Source organism: Grampus griseus (assembly GCF_964374135.1).
Source record: "Grampus griseus genome assembly, chromosome: 16".
In the NCBI taxonomy this organism is placed as follows: Eukaryota; Metazoa; Chordata; class Mammalia; order Artiodactyla; family Delphinidae; genus Grampus; species Grampus griseus.
In genome coordinates, this window is record NC_139010.1 from 51436725 (window position 1) to 51454131 (window position 17407).

A 17407-nucleotide genomic window follows, 5' to 3' on the forward strand; every position below is an offset into this window, starting at 1 on the left:
GCCTAGTTGGGGGGCTGGGGGCTCGGGGCGCGAGCATCCAGTGGAGGCCGGGAGTCGGGCCCCGGCAGCGCGCGTCGCTTCCGTTTTGATTAGCTCGGGTTATTATATAAGATGTCACGGAGAGGAAAGGGGCGAGCGGGCGGCGCGTTGGCCTTCCGCGAGGGGCGGGGAGGGGCGGGAGTCACGGCGAGCGGGGACCCACCTGTGCGCCCTCCTCGCCCCCTGCGGGTGTTGCCCGCGCGCCTGCCGGGGACGGGGAGGTGCGGGGCGGCGGCCGGGTGGACCGACGTGCCCGCAGCTCCCCTCCCGGCCCCGGGAACATTCGGGCAGCGGCCGAAACGTGCTGTTTCTTCTCCGCCGCCTTGCCTGGGTCTACTCGTTTCTGGCTCCGGGCGTTTGTACTTTGAAACATTTGTTTAATATTAAAGAAGCTGCGTGTGCGGCCGTCCTAGTGCGCTCGGAACGTGTGGCCGTGGGCACCGGGGCGGTTAATGAATCATCGCCCCGCAGACCAGGCGCCGATGATTCCTGCGGGGTCCACCCCGCGCATACTCCCGGTGTGCCTCTGACCCAGGGACGGCGACCCTTCCTCGGCGGTGACGCCTTGGAGGGCCGCGGGAGAGGGAATGCAAAAGGGCGGCGGCTTATTTTTCCCCCTCCTCCCGCAATTTGGGGGAACTTTGGGGGTGGCAGAGTCCCCACATTTCCCGAGGCTTGTTTCCCGTTGTTAGAAGAGTTAACAGAATTCCACCTGGCTGTGTTGATGAGTCGGTGGAGGAGCGCTGATTCGCTGCAGGGTTGGATCGTCTCTCATTCAGAATCTGGATGGCTCTGAAGGAATCCTTCTAGTAATTGCCTCTACTTAAGTACCAATAAAGTAATCAGCAAAAAGTTTAAAAGTTAGTGGATCTTAAAAGAAAAATCAGTGGCTCCTAAGTAGAGGAGTTCTACTTAAAGGTTTAGGTTTGGGGATTTGTTTTTGTTTTGTTTTGTTTTAATAAGCCAAATCCTAAAAGGAACCTAGTTTGCCAGAAATTAAGAACTTTTGACCACTGTGACCACCCGTGAAGACTCAACTTGACTCGTTCCCACCATACCCCACACTTGTAGGATTAAGAATAAAGTTTTCTCATCATGTAGGACTCACCTCAAATGGCATCTACTCAGCAAGGCCCTCTTGATCACCTTAAGTAACCTCTCACCCCAGGGACCACCCCCAGTCCTATTTTATTTTCTTCATAGCACTTAATCGCTATCTGAAAGGATTTTCTTGGGTGTTCTTTAAGTCCTGCCCCTCTGCACTAGAAGGTAAGCTCTACTCTGGCAGGAATTTTTGCCTGATTTGTTCATTGCTGTAACTAACACCTAGGACAGTGCCTGGCATATTAGGCAGTCAGGATTTGTTGACTAGTGAATGAATGAATTCCTTTTTCCTATTTCTTGGTGGGACTATCTTTGACAGTTGAAATTTACTGCCTTGCGTGGGCAAGACACTAAGATGGTGCAGTTCTAATTTCTTCCAGTTTTCTTTTGATTGATTCATTTCCTCCTCTATGCTGTTAACTTACAGCACAAGATGGGTTTGAGTATCATATCCTAAGATGCTGAGTACAAGGCATGTGGAGCCTTGTCGAGAGAAAGGGTGTTGTTGGCTGTATAAGTTAATGGATGATTAAAAATATTATCTGTGCTAGTTGGAAAAAAAAGGTACAGGATATTGAAAGGGAATCGACAAAGTCAGATTCCCACAGTGCTATATGTTTCCACTTGTATTTGAAATACTGATATTTCTATATTCCTCCCTCTCCATCGCCTGCACACCAACCTCAAATTGAGCTGCAGTTTGGGAAGGTCCATAGTAGGTAGCATTTACTATGAAGTATTAATTTAACTAAACAAATACAAGATATACATCTCTGCAGTGGCCTTAACTCTGTTGTTGTTAGTGTCAACGGCTTAACTCCATAGAAGAGTAGATAGAAGGAGTTATTTTAAATTATATTTTAATTTTAATATCTTAAATGAATCATAAAGAATTAAGTTAAAACTATGTCAGTAATATAATGGAAGAAGGATTAGAAGGTCGTGCTTCATACTACCTCCTCTGAGGATAAATTTTAGTAAACTTTTTTATTATAAATAACAAACTTTGGAGGCGTATTAGTTGGCTTTATACTTGTAGGAATATTTTCAGAACTCAGTGCCTCCAAAGTCACTGCCAAAGAAGAGTGTTCCCTTTCCATAGCAGTAGCTGTGAGCACTTTCAGAAGTGTAATCTCAAGAGTGAGCTCAGACATAATACAGGTTGAAAGCTAAATGGGACCTTGAAATTGGTTGGCATATTTCATTCCCTTTTTATCAGTCCCTTTACTGAGGTAACTAAGGCACAGTGAGATGACTTGCCCGGTGTGCAGGTCTGGGATTAGAACCAAGGGTTCTGACTTCTTGTTGGAAGTCGTCAAATCAACCAGAGCTCCTATAGTTGGGGAACGAGTGGTCGCTATGGTTAGTCGACTGTCCGCCTCTTGCCGGTGAACTCTCAGGGAGTGAAATGAGGTCGTATTCAACTTTGTAGCCTTTGATGTGCCTTGGACATCTAGGGGCTCAACACATAGTTGTTGGGTGTAGTTGGACAAACGTATTTTAAGTTGAAAATATATTTAAGAATTGAGAAACCAGAAAAACATATCTCTTTTCCAGAATGAAGATGTTTTTGATAAGAAAGTCTGAATGTTGGCAGTAATTAACCTTAGAACTTCTATAGTAATGAGGTTGCTGTTTAATTTTCACGCCTCCAGAATTTCAAATAAAATGGCTTACAACTTGTAAGTGTGTGCACTTGCTTAGGTGGCATAATTATTCACTGAAGAAACAATCGGAGGCTGTTTCAGGACACCTGGTAGGTCTTGCCTTTGCCATGGTGTCCAATTAGAAAAGCCTAGACTGTACAGCCAGATAGAATAGGGACCTAAGCTCAGCTCTGCCCCTAACAAGCAGGGCTCTCTGTAGCAAGTTACTTAACTTTTTTGAGCATTCTCTTGTCTCTGAATGGGGGTAGTACCACCTGCCTTGAAGGATTGTTGTGACGCTGGGGTAAGGTACAGAAAGTGCCTCGTGTACACTAGGCCGTTAATAAATGGCAACAGTTATATTATGATTTCTGATTTAAGAGACAAGGGGAGCAGCTTAATTTCTTAAAGCTTCAGTTTTATCAGCTGGAGGATTGGTGATTGGCATGGAAGGAGGGAAATTAAATGATCTCTAAGATCTTATCTAACTGTATAGTTTAAGGAACTGATAAAGAATGCGCAGTTCTACAATTTTAGTTGAAATGATTCATATATCCTTGATCTAACGAGCAACTGCAAAAATGGTTAATTTCTAGGCCTTCCTAAGAATTTGGCTTAATTAGCTTTGGTGATATTAAGTACATCTTCATTATTTTATATGCTATATGGTGGATACAGGGTTAACTTGAATATATCAACCTCTCATTCAGCTTACTGTATATAAGGCAGTATAAGGAGTATATGGGTTAATCAGACATAGGTACCCTTTCTTTGAGAGGCTTAGGCGGCGTGTAGGGAGCATAAGACAGGTGACCAAAGGTTTTATTATATGGAGGCACTGTTATAGAGGCATAAAGAAAATGTTTTTTTTGCTTTCCGTTTTCTGTTTTTGGCCGCGCCGGGCGGCATGCGGGATCTTAGTTCCCCCACCAGGGATCGAAGCGTGCCCCCTGCATTGGGAGCACAGAGTCTTCATCACGGACCGACCGCCAGGGAAGTCCCAAGAAAATGCTTTGTGATTTCAAGGAGGGAACACACTATTTCTAGGCAGAAAAATTGGGGAAGGTTTAGTTAAGGGATCTTGAGCTTTAAAGAACTGGTGGAACTTAAACTGGCAGAGGTTTAGGGCTCAGCCTGTGCTAAGACTTGAAGGAAAGAGTATATGAGCATATCCAGGATGGAGAGGAGTGTGGTTAAGCTGTAGGGTGAGGAGCCTGGAGGCAGGATAGTGGGACGGCACGCCGCCTGGCAGCGTTAGGACCATATTGTGGGCATCTTGAGCACTGGGCTAAGGAACCTGTTTAGTAGGCAGTAGATAACTATCAAAGGTAGTTTGAGTGGGGGACTTAAAGCTATGCTTTAAGAAGATTAATCTGTATTGGGGGAGTCATGGATAATCCCACTTTGAAAGCTATTAAAATAGTTCCTGGGAGAGAAGGAGTGAGAACCTAAATTAGAGTGGGGGCAGTTGGGTGGGTAAGACCCTGTAGAAATAGTAAATGCAGCAGGACTTGTTGGCTAACTGGATGAGGGAATTGAGGGAGAAGTGAGAGACTGAAGCTGAGTGACTTTGGATGGTGATGGCAGAAATGGAAATAGTCGGAAAGGCCACTATTAAAGCACCTGTAAGTAGTATGCAATCAGTAAGTATTTGTCTAGTTAATGGAAGTTTGGATTTGGATATGTGAATTTCTTTGTGCCTATGAAGCTATCCAAATGGATGGCAGCCATTTAAAACAGAGATGGATTTGAGGGCATCCTTATGAGGGGGGATGGTGAAGCTGTGAGAAGGGTTCAAAGTATGGGTGAGAAGAGTAAAAGACCAGGGCAGAGTCGGAAAAACCATGTTTGTGGGAGACAGAAAGAAGCTGACAGGATGCCGAGAGGAAAGAAGCTGGAAGAGAACAAGGAAAAGGTAGGGTAAAGAAAGGGGAGGAAAGAGAATTTAGACGGGACAAGTAGCAGTGTCGAGGCACTGAGATTGAAGACTGAGAAAAGGTCGTTAGATTTGTCAGTGAGACCATTGCCAGTAGCCTTTGAGCATCAGGGGTAGTTGGGCAGTGGAGATGGAAGTCAGCCAGGTACCTGAGAGGTGCCTGAGCAGGAAGGAAGCGGAGAGAGTAAGTATAAGTGAGGATTGGTCTGTGAAAATTGGAGAGGACTGTAACTTGAGGTGATGAGAGGGCCAGGGAGCCAGTCTTAAAACCAAACCGTGAGAAAGGCCCGAGAGCGTTGTGGGCCGAGTGGTTGTCAGTGGAGAGGAAGAGGCTGAGGATCTGGAGAGGGAGCGGGAGGGCGGTTCGCGCGCCAGGTCAGTGCTCCTCAAGTAGGAGGCACGGGAGCTGGATAAGGTGGCCACACGTCCGATTGCCCAGGACAGTCTCCGTTCACACCTGTTACCCCAGCTCGGTTATAGGATAACAAATAACGCCTGTTTTTATTCTAAAACAAAGTCCCTTTTCTAATACTAAATCATTTGATCATGACAAAGATAGTTATTCGTGGAAAAACAGATGTGACATGGAGGGAAGAAGATTAAATGAAGGCAAAAAGGAACAGATTTAGAGAGGAAAGTTGGAAGCTGGGAGGGAGTGTGACTGCATTTTAAATGGGTTGGTTCCCCTTTTTAAGAAGGAAAGAAAAACGGAGGAGGCCAGTTCTGTTTGCTGAGAGGACGTTGAGAGTGAGAGGCAAAGCTGGGAGGTGGAGGAGACGGGGAAAGGTTTGGAGTAGCTGTGGGTATGAGTGTGACGAGAGCCAAAGGTGATAAGGGCCTGACAGGTCGCACAGATGCCTTAGCCTTGTGATAGAACGAGTCATGCCTGTATTTACGACTTTTCCAGCAATACTGAGAAAATTGGAAGTGGAGATGGTGTGAGTATCGTTGAAACTGCCAACTCCATATGGGTCCCGGGTTGAGTAGGAAGGCAAGTGAAACTAGTGTTGATGGGCTGGGAGAATGAGCAGGAGATGTGAGATTAGACTGTGTAGTGGCTGGTTGGGCAAGAACGAAGGAAAGGGAGAAATGGGAGTGTGGAGGGGAGTCCTGGGGCTGGTGGCCAAGGGCCTGAGGGACTTCTTGAGTAGCTTATCATGATGGAGGGATGGGTAATGCGCAGTGATGTGAATTCAAAGTCTGGCTGAACCTGGGAATGGTGAAACGACATCAGCATGAGGTAGAAGCTCATTGATCTTCAGGAACTATGAGGCCAGGGTGTCAAATGATTATTATGTATATCAGTGTCAATAGCTGTTGTAAAAATTCTGGAATACATTTATTAAAGCCTTTCTGAGCTTTTAGTCTGTAGAGTTGGAGAGTACCCTAAAAGAGGGAAGTTATTCCTTCATTTAAAAGATGAGGAAGCTAAAGTCTCTTAAAGGCTTTCTAGGAAAATTGAGACCTGCCCCAGACTGCAGATGTATTGTGGCAGAGCTGTCTCTGGAAAGAACCGGAATCCCTGAATTTCAGTTCAGTATTGCCCTCCACGACAGAAGAAGTAATTAAAGTATCCACTGAACAAAGTTTTACAATGTGTCCTCACCACACGGCCTGCCTACTGCTTGTAGAGCACCAGTGTTTGTGGGCACAGAAAGCCACTGAGGAGAGCTGTGGAGTCGTGTCCACGTGCTCTGACTTCTGACCGAAAGGCAGGTGATGGCGTCTTTGAGGAGGACACATGAAAAGCACCCCTTCTTCCCCACTAATTAAAAAATAGATAAGAAGCAGCAGGTTGTCAAAAAATTAACTTCGTTATTGATGCAGCCTAGGCTGGAAGACACAGCTTGGTGTGAACCCACATTGGTCTTGTGCACCTTCTACACCCTAGGCTAGACTTTGAAACTGCCTACTTGATGGAAAGTTTGAGGCTGCAGAGCAGAAATACCCAGGTTTCTGCCTTTCACTGTTCAGACAGAGAAAGAGAAAAGAGGCCAAATCTCTCATGCCAAATATCTTTGATAGAAAAACTCCATCCATTTGTAAACTGAGAAACAGACCCATGGCTGTCACACACCAAGCAAATAAATTGCTCCTCCTCTGTGGGGAGAGTATGGTGCAGGGCGGGAAGACAGGCGTGGATAGGGAATATCCCCCCTTTGGAAACCCTGTGAGTGGCAGAGAGGCATTTGTTCCCCTTGCAACAGGTTATAGACCACTCTTAACCTTTGTGTTTGTGTTTGAATTAAACTGACTTCTGAGGCAGCAGGTGCATTTTTATGTTAACTAGCAGTGAGTGAAATGACTCAGAAGGTTTGAGCATAGTCCTTAGTTCATCGATTTCATAGAAATGTCTAGTTGTTTTCTCATTCCTCTCTGGGGAATCTCAGGAAGCTCACAGATATCATCGCAGAGACCACCAGCTTTGATATCCTGTTTCTGAATCCAGAACTTTAGAAAAGTGGAAAGTTCTTTCTCCTCATAACATGTTTAAGGAGCCTTTCATTGGACATACGGCACTTGGAATTTGTCCTGATTCTGTCACTGTTAGTGACCTTACTAATTAACTATTACGTGCCTCAGTTTCCTCATCTACAGCATGGGAGAACATAATGCCTGTTCTGTTTCCCAGGTATTTGATGTGAAAGCTCTTTGCAAATAAATAGTGTCATGCAAATAAAAGGTATCAATATCACCATATGGTATACAAGGTAAATTTTGAAGTTTAAGAACTTTTTAAAAATAAAATGTTTCAAATAAAACAACTAAGATGACTATTGAAATTTGATGGGACCCTGGTTTAGGCACTGAAGGTAAATCATGATAACTTTTCTCCCTTTATCCATGTCAGTGTGTATAACAGTTCTGGCCAAGTGTGATTAAAGCACTGTGTTTCATGACAAATGAAAAATTTGCCTTTTTATCTGTTTCTCTTTTAACTGTTAAAAAGGTCTTTTTTTTTTTTACTGTAAAATATAACACATATATAACTTTTGAAATGTAAATGTATAGTTCAATGAATTATTAAAAAGGGAACATCCATGAACCTACCTCCCAGCTCAAGAAATGGGACAATTTCACCCCCCACCCCTACCCACCATAGGAGTCTTTTTTCTTTGTTAGATGCTTGCTTTTCTTTTCAGGGAAGTGTTGAGTAGTAGCAGGAGGCAATTATAAATATTGACAGGTCCAGAATATGTGCTTCTTTGAGTGGAATTAGATCAAAGGTGTAATATTAGTGTTTTACTCTGTATTTATTTCTTATAACTATGAATTCAGTGTTTCGGACAAGTCCTGGGTTTTCAGCCTTAAAGATCAAAATCTTCAGGCTTAGAGCCTTCAGATTTGAATGGGAGTGAAAAAGTTGTGATCCTTTGGATGTGAGAAAATTCATGCGTAATTATTTGTTCTGATCATCCCTCCTTTGCCTGTTTTTAGAAGCAAAATAACTAAGACTGCAGTGTTGATGATGACTTCGTACAGTAGTCAAAGGTCTTCTTGGAAATACTTGAACATTATCAAGGCAAATACCTTTCAGCTCAGGCCACCGTAGGCTAGATTTGAAGTCGCAAGAAGGAGTCAATGAAAACAGCTTTACTGCATGAAAACAACCTGTATTTTCTTCAATTATAATCTAGTGTTCTAAATTCTACCATCTTTTAAGGCTTAATTAATGAGTCAATAAACCAGAAGTATTTTGTGGTATCCAGAAAAGGATTCTGTTTTGTTTTTTATGCTTTTATGATTAAGACAGAAAATGATGGTAAACATTAAAAGAATTGGGAAAGTATCTTAGCTAATCAGATGCATCGATTAAAAACAGAAAAGGTGTAAATGTTTCAAAAATTGATAAGGAAAAAAAACTGATAAGGAAAGGATCATCTTTTGGGGGCAGTTTCTGTGGTTGTAAGATTGAGTTATTGGGATTTAGAAATTTGGTGGACTGGACCTGTGTTTACTGTCTGTCCCTCCTGAAGCACCACTATAGTGATGGTAAACAAGAGATGGGAGACACCAACACATTTTTGGAGGATGAAAAGCAGACAGACCTGTGGCAACTGACTTAGTGTAGTGGAAAAAGTTGATACCTAAGTGCCCTTAAAGGAGATTGGGAATAGATACTGGGAAGAAACAGCCAATTTATCCCTCAGAATCCCAGAAGAGCTCTGGAATTAGAGGCTCTGGAATAGGGCATGGGGCTGAAAATAAGGGATTGATTAAGAGTTCATAAAAGGAACTAGACTCTCAGTTCACTTTCCCCATCCCATATAGCAAGAGGAAGTCCTGGACATTTTTTCTCTGGAGAAATTGGAATATATTAACAGTTCTGGATTTAGGGATAGCAGAAAAAAAGAAAAAAGAAAAAAGAGGGTAAGGGTGAAATTCTGAACTGAAAACAGAGGAATTTAATGAAATTATGCATACCAAACAGTGAGACCTGGTGTGTTCTTTTTAACCCACCCGCAATCCTAGGATAGCCAGGTAATCACCAACCCAGGCAGCATATTGAGGAACTCTTTTCTGGGCAAAGTGAACAGCCCTAGAGAAAAGACCTACAGATACTGATATATGAGGTCCCACAATGAGAAAACTGACTTACTATCCATTCTTCCTATGGTGAACCCTCAGCAACAACCCACCTCCCCCTATTCTGTGAACATGGAACTTGCAACCAGTTTTTTAGTACCTTAAATACAAATAGTCAGTGAATATGAGACATTTGAAGAAAGCATTCAAGAAGAAAAAAGGCAGGAACCAGAACAAATGAGAAAAAAATCATGGAGGAAACAGAAATGCAAAAAGAAGAAGAAAAATTGAAATAATCAAAATCAATCCTCCTAGAATTAATAAAATAAGAACTGGGCTGTAAAAAAGTAATAATTAGAGAATAAGAAATAGGTCTTGGAAACTAAAAATAAGATGGCAAAAAAAAAGTCATTGGAAGGACAGAAGATAAAGTAGAAACAAAAGCAAAAAGGAAAAAGAGGGAAAAAGTAGAATTAGAGGGTCAGTTGATCAGGTATTATATCATATTAATAAGAGTTCCAGGCAGAGACTACAAAAATAAAATAAAAATAAATCAAACAAAAGTTTACAAAAAAGAAAGAAAAAAAAAAAGAGATTACAGGGAAAAGTAAAGGAGAGGAAATTACCACAGACATAATACAGGATATTTTCCCAGGACTGGAAGACATACAATTATAGATTAAAAGAGTTCACAAAATAGCCACATGAGTGAATGAAAAAAGATCCACACGATCCGTGTATAAGACACATCATTGTAACGTTTTGAATACTAAGGAAAATGGGAATAAGCTAAATTCTGTGGAGGATAGAACAGATCACATACAAAATGATTGGGAATTGTAATGGCACCTAAAGAACAATGGATTAATTCTTTCAGAATTCTGAGGAAAATTATTCTTAATCTAGAATTTCAAACAAACTGTCGAGTGGGAGATACAGTAAAGACATTTTGAAGGTGTGAACGTTCTCAAAAGTTTACTCTCTGTGCATCTTTTTACAGGAGGCTATTGGATAACATCAAAATGTGGGCATAAATGTACTGAAACATACAGACTATTAAATACCCTGACCATGCATGACTGCAAAAGACGCTGGGAAAAAATGTTGACATAACTATATCTTAGGAGTCTGGGAGAGGATAAGCTAGTGCATAATAGGACATCACTAATTTTATTAATTACTAAATTAAAATCAAAAGTAAATCAAGAAATATTAGTATATGCATATTGTTTAGGAATATAAAATTTAATATCAAAAGAGAAATAGCTAACTATTTTTAAAGTAGATTGCCTTTGGGAAGTGGGTTTGGGAGTGAGTGGAGACATGAGAGGTTACTGCTGTGTTTTCATTTTAAGCCTGATAGTACTGTTTGTTTAAGTAATTTGCATGAGTTATATTGGTAAAAATAAAGTTAGTAGGGAAAAAAAAATAATGCAGTTCTAATAAGTGAATTAGAGAATGATTTACATGGATCCAGAGCTTTAAAATATATACATTTAAAGTTAAGAAATATTGTTTTGAAGTTAGAATCCTCCCTCACAACTGATTCCAGCGCTCTGGAATCACCCTGTCTCAGAATCATTTGAGGCAGCTTTAAAAATCAAATCCTCCCTCCATCCCGAAATTCATTGGACTTATTTGGCTTTGGCTGGGCCCCAGGGAATCCTTAAGTTTTAGAAGAACCCCAGCTGCTTCTGAGGTATATCTAGGGCTGACTCCTAGCCAAGTAGTTTAAATACCCTTGCTTTTGCTGCTTTAATGTTTCCTGTATTCTTCCTATCCTCTCTCACTGCTTCTGCTTCAGGTCTGATCTTCTCTGTCTCTCAGTTCTGAACCAATACGGTCTATTTGGGGTTGGAAGAGTAGGAGGAGAGAAAGAAGAGACTTGGGAGAGGTCATTTGGATGACTAAATAATGAGAATGGCTGTACAGAGAGCCGATATTTGTTTCCTTTTGTTTTGCAGAAACTATGTAAATTGATGGCCTTATCTTGAATTTCTGATGGAGTAATGTTAGAGTTCAAGTTCAAGTAAATTTGAACTTTATGACATTTTGTTATTTCTTTACCTTTAGTGTTGCCTCCTGGGGCTAAATCTGTTGCACCCTTAGGTTGCCCTCAAGTTTTTTTTATCTCCCCTAGGTTTTGCCCCCAACGCTCCCAGCTGTGGTCTATCAGATGTTTGCCAATAGCATTTCCATTTTGCACCTGGGATCATCAGCAGTTTTCATAGCTCTCTAGTTTTCTGTGAGGGAATTCTTAAAAAGGAGATTAGCAAGCAGGAGATGAAGGAATATAAGAATTATGTAATTTCCCAAGGTTAGAGGTCTTGTTGAATTAGGCTTTGACTATAGAGATTTTGTACACCTTTTTTTTTTTTTAATATAGATTTATTTATTTATTTTTGGCTGCATTGGGTCTTCGGCGCGGTGCACAGGCTTCTCATTGCAGTGGCTTCTTTTGTTGCGGAGCACGGGCTCTAGGCGCGCGGGCTTCAGTAGTTGTGGCTCACGGGCTCTAGAGCACAGGCTCAGTAGTTGTGGCGCACGGGCTTAGTTGCTGCACAGCATGTGGGATCTTGCCGGGACAGGACTCGAACCCGTGTCCCCTGCATTGGCAGGCGGATTCTTAACCACTGCGCCACCGGGGAAGTCCCGGATTTTGTATACCTTAAAGGAGAAATGTTTGTTGTGTGGATGAGAGAAACAGTTGAGACCTAAGGGAAGAACTTCTTTAAAAAAAAAAAAAAAGAAACCTAACTTTAGATTTTTTAAAATATCAATAATTATAGACATAGTTTCTCTTGTACCTTTTCCCAGTCCCATTTCTGCCTCCCTAGATTGAACTGGTCTTGTGAATCAGGCATCAGTGATCTGCTTGTAACTGTTTCACATCGGGCCAATGCCCTGCGCCATACAGTGAGAGGACTTACCTCTAGCATTCTGTCCCGTATATAAAGAGCTGTCCTGGCTGGTTTCTGAGGGGTTGCTTTACATTTAATACATTTGTGCAGCAGGGCCAAAGTGTGATCTTTATCACACTTTGATAAATCCCATCAATAAGTCTTATTCAGGGCTTGCCCACTTAGTGCAAGTCTCTTCTAGGTCAGTGTGTCTCACACTTCAATGTGCACGCAAATCACTCGGGATGGCGTTACACTGCAGATTCTAGTTCAGTTGCTCTCAGGGGAGGCCTGAGATTCTGCATTTCGTATAAGCTTCCAGGGAATGCTGTTGGTCCTCAGACCACACTTAGAGGAACAGGGTTCTGGCTAGTGGTTCTCAACTCTGGTTGCTCTGTAGAATCATCTGAGGGCTTCTAGGACCTATCCCTGGTGATTCCCATACAGTTGGTCTAGAGTGAGGCCAAGATGTGATATATTTGTGTGTGTGTACATATATATATATGTGTGTGTACACATATATGTGTTCATATATATGTATTGTGTGTATACATGTATATGTGTGTATGCACATGTGTGTACGCATGTGTTTGTACGCATATATGCATGTGCACGTGTGTGCGTGCATTTATACGTGTATGTGCATATGTGCGTACACACATGTGTGTGCGTATATGTGTGTATGTACATATGTATATTATCTAACTCCCCAAGTAACACTAGTGTGCACATAGGTTTGGGAACCACTCTTACAAGCTCTGCACACTTTAGCTGTGACTCACAGGTAAAGATCTTCACGTGTGGACTTTGTAGCAGTCTGGGAAGTATCCATAGCCTTTACATATGGACACACCTGCTTTATGGATATAGTCTATGGAGAAGCGATTCCTCTTGGATTGCTTGGTTCCTAGAGAGCAGATAGAGGTGGCTCTCAGAGGGGGCATACCTAAGAAAAAAAAGGCCTTTTCGTTAAAACCACATGTCACTTGATATAGGAAAGATATTTAAAGTGACGAATAAATACAAAGTTGGTATCTCTTTTTTCAGGGGATCCTTCTGTCTTCTACATCCTTTCAGTAAGAGATCATGGGAAAATTATGTTATAAACTTTGATGCTTTATGTTTTCTCCAGAGAAGGCTATACATTTACTTACTATGTATATGTTTACCTATAAATATATGTACTTGCAAAGTTTCGGCATAGCTGGAATTCTAGTACTTTTCCTTTGCCACATACTTAGAAAAATTTAGATTATCTCCTATACGTTTACTTTTAGGTCTTGTCCTAAAAATTGAGTGACTTACCATCCTGGTGAAGGGACAGTTATTATTCTCAGGATCTTCCAATGCTGATAGCAATTGATGACTCGATTTGCTCAAAAATCATAGGCCTTAGCTCAGTTCAAATGTTAATTGTTTTGTGATTATTACAAAGATGATCCTAGAAGCAGATGATACAATTTTCTGTATATTAAAATTATGTTAACTACAATTTCTTGGAAACAATAAGCATTAAAACCAATGGATTAAAATTAAATATAATTGTGCTGCTAAGGAATTGCAATCCTCTCCTCCACCTCCCCACCATTCAGTCATAAAATAGGACTTTGATTTTATTTCCTTAACATTACCTTGTCTACTTCATGGCCTCTGACTTCGGTCAGATTCTCATTACTTCTCATTCATGTTAATTTCCTTACTGGACCTCCCTCCATTCTTGTTCCTAACAGCCATTCTGCCAGAGTCCTCTATTGTGGAGGTAAATCTAGGGCTTTCCCTTGTCTGAGGATAAAGTCTGAATCTCCAGAGTATCATGTAGAGCTCTCTCACCTGGCCCTACCTTTTCTCTACCCTCATCACCTGTCGCTTCCCTAGACAGCAGTTTATTCATTCCTTAGCTGAGATTGAAGGTAGGGGAGAAAATATTGGAGGCTTGAAAGAAGGTAACGGCATGGAAGAGTGGTTTAGGAGAGGGGGTGAGTAGATCGCACTAGGGACATGAACTGTGATTGCTGGGCAGCAGTGACGGTCTCCTGAGGTAGGTGATGACAGATGTAGAGTGAGACCGGCTGGCATTGGCTGCAGGGGTACAGGTGTGGGGAATGTGAAGCCTTGCATCCTGCCAGTTACCCGACTACGTCATCCCTCTTCTTGTCTCTACTCTTGCACATGCTGGGTCTCCATCTAAAACACTTCCCTTGTCTTTGCCTGGAAAAAAGTCTCTTAAGAAACCCCCTTGGTACTTTCCTCCCCTTTCCAGACATTCTCCCTTGACCCCCATGATATCTGGTCATCTCCCTCCATCCTGTCCCCACTGTTCCATTAGCCAGCCACGCCATGGCAAGTATCTGTTCATACTTGTCTCTACTAGACTGTGGACTTAACAAGGGCAGGGATGCGATCTTTTGATGTCCAGTTCATATCACAGTGCCTGGCACGAAGTAGACACATATAATAAGTGCTGGATGAATCAACACAAGATTTCTCTGTAAAGTGTTGAGAATCTGTTCTTGCTGGATTGGAGGTCACTCTAAAAGTGAATTCCACTTAGTAGTAAATGACACGAAAAATTGTGTTGCTTTAAGTTTTAGTCTGATCTACCCCTACCAAATATCCAGGTTAACAAGATCTTTCCAAATGTACACACATATGTGCATGTGTGTATACATACATACTTATGTACATGAAAATGGAGGAAAGTATAAATAAATATTAAATGTCTGGGATAATAGATGTCACAGAGGCCTGCGCACTGCACATGGTTTATCTGTTCTCTTTCAGATGGGCCGCCTTGGCTAGTAGGAAACAGGTTAAAACCTTAAGGAACATGTGAGCCAGTATTAAACACATCTATGTTTTCAAGCTATGAGTATAAAAATGTAGTTTTGAAAAGGTTTTTCCCAATTGTGTAGAAACATATAGAGATCTTAACTGCCAAAAGAATTTCATGGCATTTACAAATGAATGAAACCTGGAGAGAAATTAAGGGATACTTTTTTTTCCGGAGGTAACAATTTCACATTTTTCCTTAGGAGTGAGGGGACTTGAGTTAAAGGGCTGTGGTGTCAGACAGTCTCCCTACCTCCCTAAGCTTTAGTTTCCCCATGTATAAAATATGAGATTTGGTCTAAATTATTACCAAGGTCATTTTGAATCATCTGTTATTCTGGAAACTTATGAAACATGTCCTGTAACCATGGAGAGGAAAGTTGATTGGTGACTCCAAAAATAGACTTATTTTCTCCTCCTGCAAATGTTGATGCACTCCCATTGAGGAAGTCACTCTGTGTATATTGCCTTAACCAATTTCTTGACTTTTTTTTTCTTATTGCCAAGAGCTCAAAAGTGGATGAAAGATTGTCTTAAGAAACACCAAACAAATAGCCCTTGTCTCTTGTTTTAAATATAGAACTGAATTATTGTGCTCTTTTGCATTGCTGTTGTAGGTATTCAGAAAGCAGAAGGTGGTGATTTGGTAAATTTAGAAACTATTTCACATCAGTTCCTGCTGTCTTTTGTGTTTGTGTGAGAACCCCATTCAAAATATGTCTTATTTATTCTTCCCTTAAAATATACTTTCCTTCATTTTTGCCTTTCTGCTGACAACAAGTCCATGTCTATAAATACTTCCAGATTTTGTCAAGATCCTTAGGTAACAATTACTTTCCTCTATTAACATATAGGTAATCTAGTGAGGTATCATTATGTTTTATCCCTAAGCCCTTTGATTTCTTAGTGTGTTGCAGCATCAGCCTGTCCTTAGTGCAGTGATGTCCTGAGGGGGCCTCCTCCAATCACTCTGAGGTTGCAAGGTCTGTGTCCACGCCAAGACCTCAGGGACTGTCCCCTGTCTGGAGCACTCCGCCTGGAATGAGACGTCTTGACCTAGTTGGGCCAAGTACAGTGCTGGTAGGCAGAGTCTTCCTGTCTGTCAGCATCTGTGCCTTATCCAGCCCTTTGAAGCAGAGAATCAGCTCATTAAATGAACATTTAAAATACCTAGAGAGGTTACAGAAACTTCATTTTCACTGTCTCTAGTCTGTAAGAATATATATCCAAAGTATCACATCACTGACTAGCTGTGTGAGATTAGACAAGTCACTTACCCTCTCTGAGCCTCAGTTTCCTCCTCTGTGAAGTTTGGATTTGATCTCTAAAATGACTTTGGCTTCAAAAAATTTTTTTTCTTTCTTTCTTGCTTTGTCATACTCCCTCTGACCCTAAACTGACTGATGGCAACTGGTAGTCTTAAACTTCAGCAAGTATCAATTCTTTCTCATGGTTCTTCCTCAAACCAGTATGGTTCATTTTCCCACTGCACAGGCATTTATGGAGATTTTTAAAAAGGATTTATGATGAATTTAGTCATTTATTTTTCTGTACATTCTGAGACCAGATGAACTCAACAACTCAATTTGTTTTGTCTGTGTACCTGGATAATAGCATAAAAATAAAGCATTCTTATTTTTGTAGCAATAACAAACATTTTTTTCTAGCAAACATTGCTGTCTTTATAAATGAGAACTGAGCTAGTTAGATACTATTGACCTCAGCTGTGGAGCAATGTTAAGTGAGCAGTCCTTTGATATTTATCCATATTCCTCATCACCAGTCAAGATCTTTGTTCTAATAAGTGGTTTCAAACTATTGAAATTAAAAACAATCGGTGGAAAACAAACAATCTGTGGAAATAGGGTTAGAGAATGTTCTAGGACAGGACAAGTTTATTTTATTTATTTATTTATTTTTTGAGGTACGCGGGCCTCTCAGTGTTGTGGCCTCTCCCGTTGCGGAGCACAGGCTCCGGACGCACAGGCCCAGCGGCCATGGCTCACGGGCCTAGCCTCTCCACGGCATGTGGGATCTTCCTGGACCGGGGCACGAACCCGTGTCCCCTGCATCGGCAGGCGGACTCTCAACCACTGCGCCACCAGGGAAGCCCAGGACAAGTTTATTTATTCATTCAAGAAATAATCACTGAGTGCTTTCAAGCTAGTCTTTGGATTATCAGTGAACAAAACAAAGATTCTTGACCCAAAGGAGTTTATTTTCTAGCAGGGGAAGACATATGCTAATCAGTAAGCATAATAAATATTTGTTATATGGTTTGTTATAAGGTGGTCAGAGCTATGGAAAAATGAAAAAATTGAGCATGAAAGGGAGATGAAAGGTGATGGGGAGTGGAGAGCTGGGTTGCAGTATAAATGCCATGGTCAGGAAAGGAGGTGTGATGGGCAGAAAGGCTCCCAGAAGGT

The 17407-nt window shown here is 41.5% G+C and overlaps 1 protein-coding gene across 2 annotated transcripts in view; it reads left to right on the forward strand.

Moving 5' to 3' along the window:
• The window catches only part of PCGF5 (polycomb group ring finger 5), a 114932-nt gene that overhangs the window by 580 nt on the left and 96945 nt on the right, over positions 1–17407 (forward strand). The window lies entirely within an intron of this gene.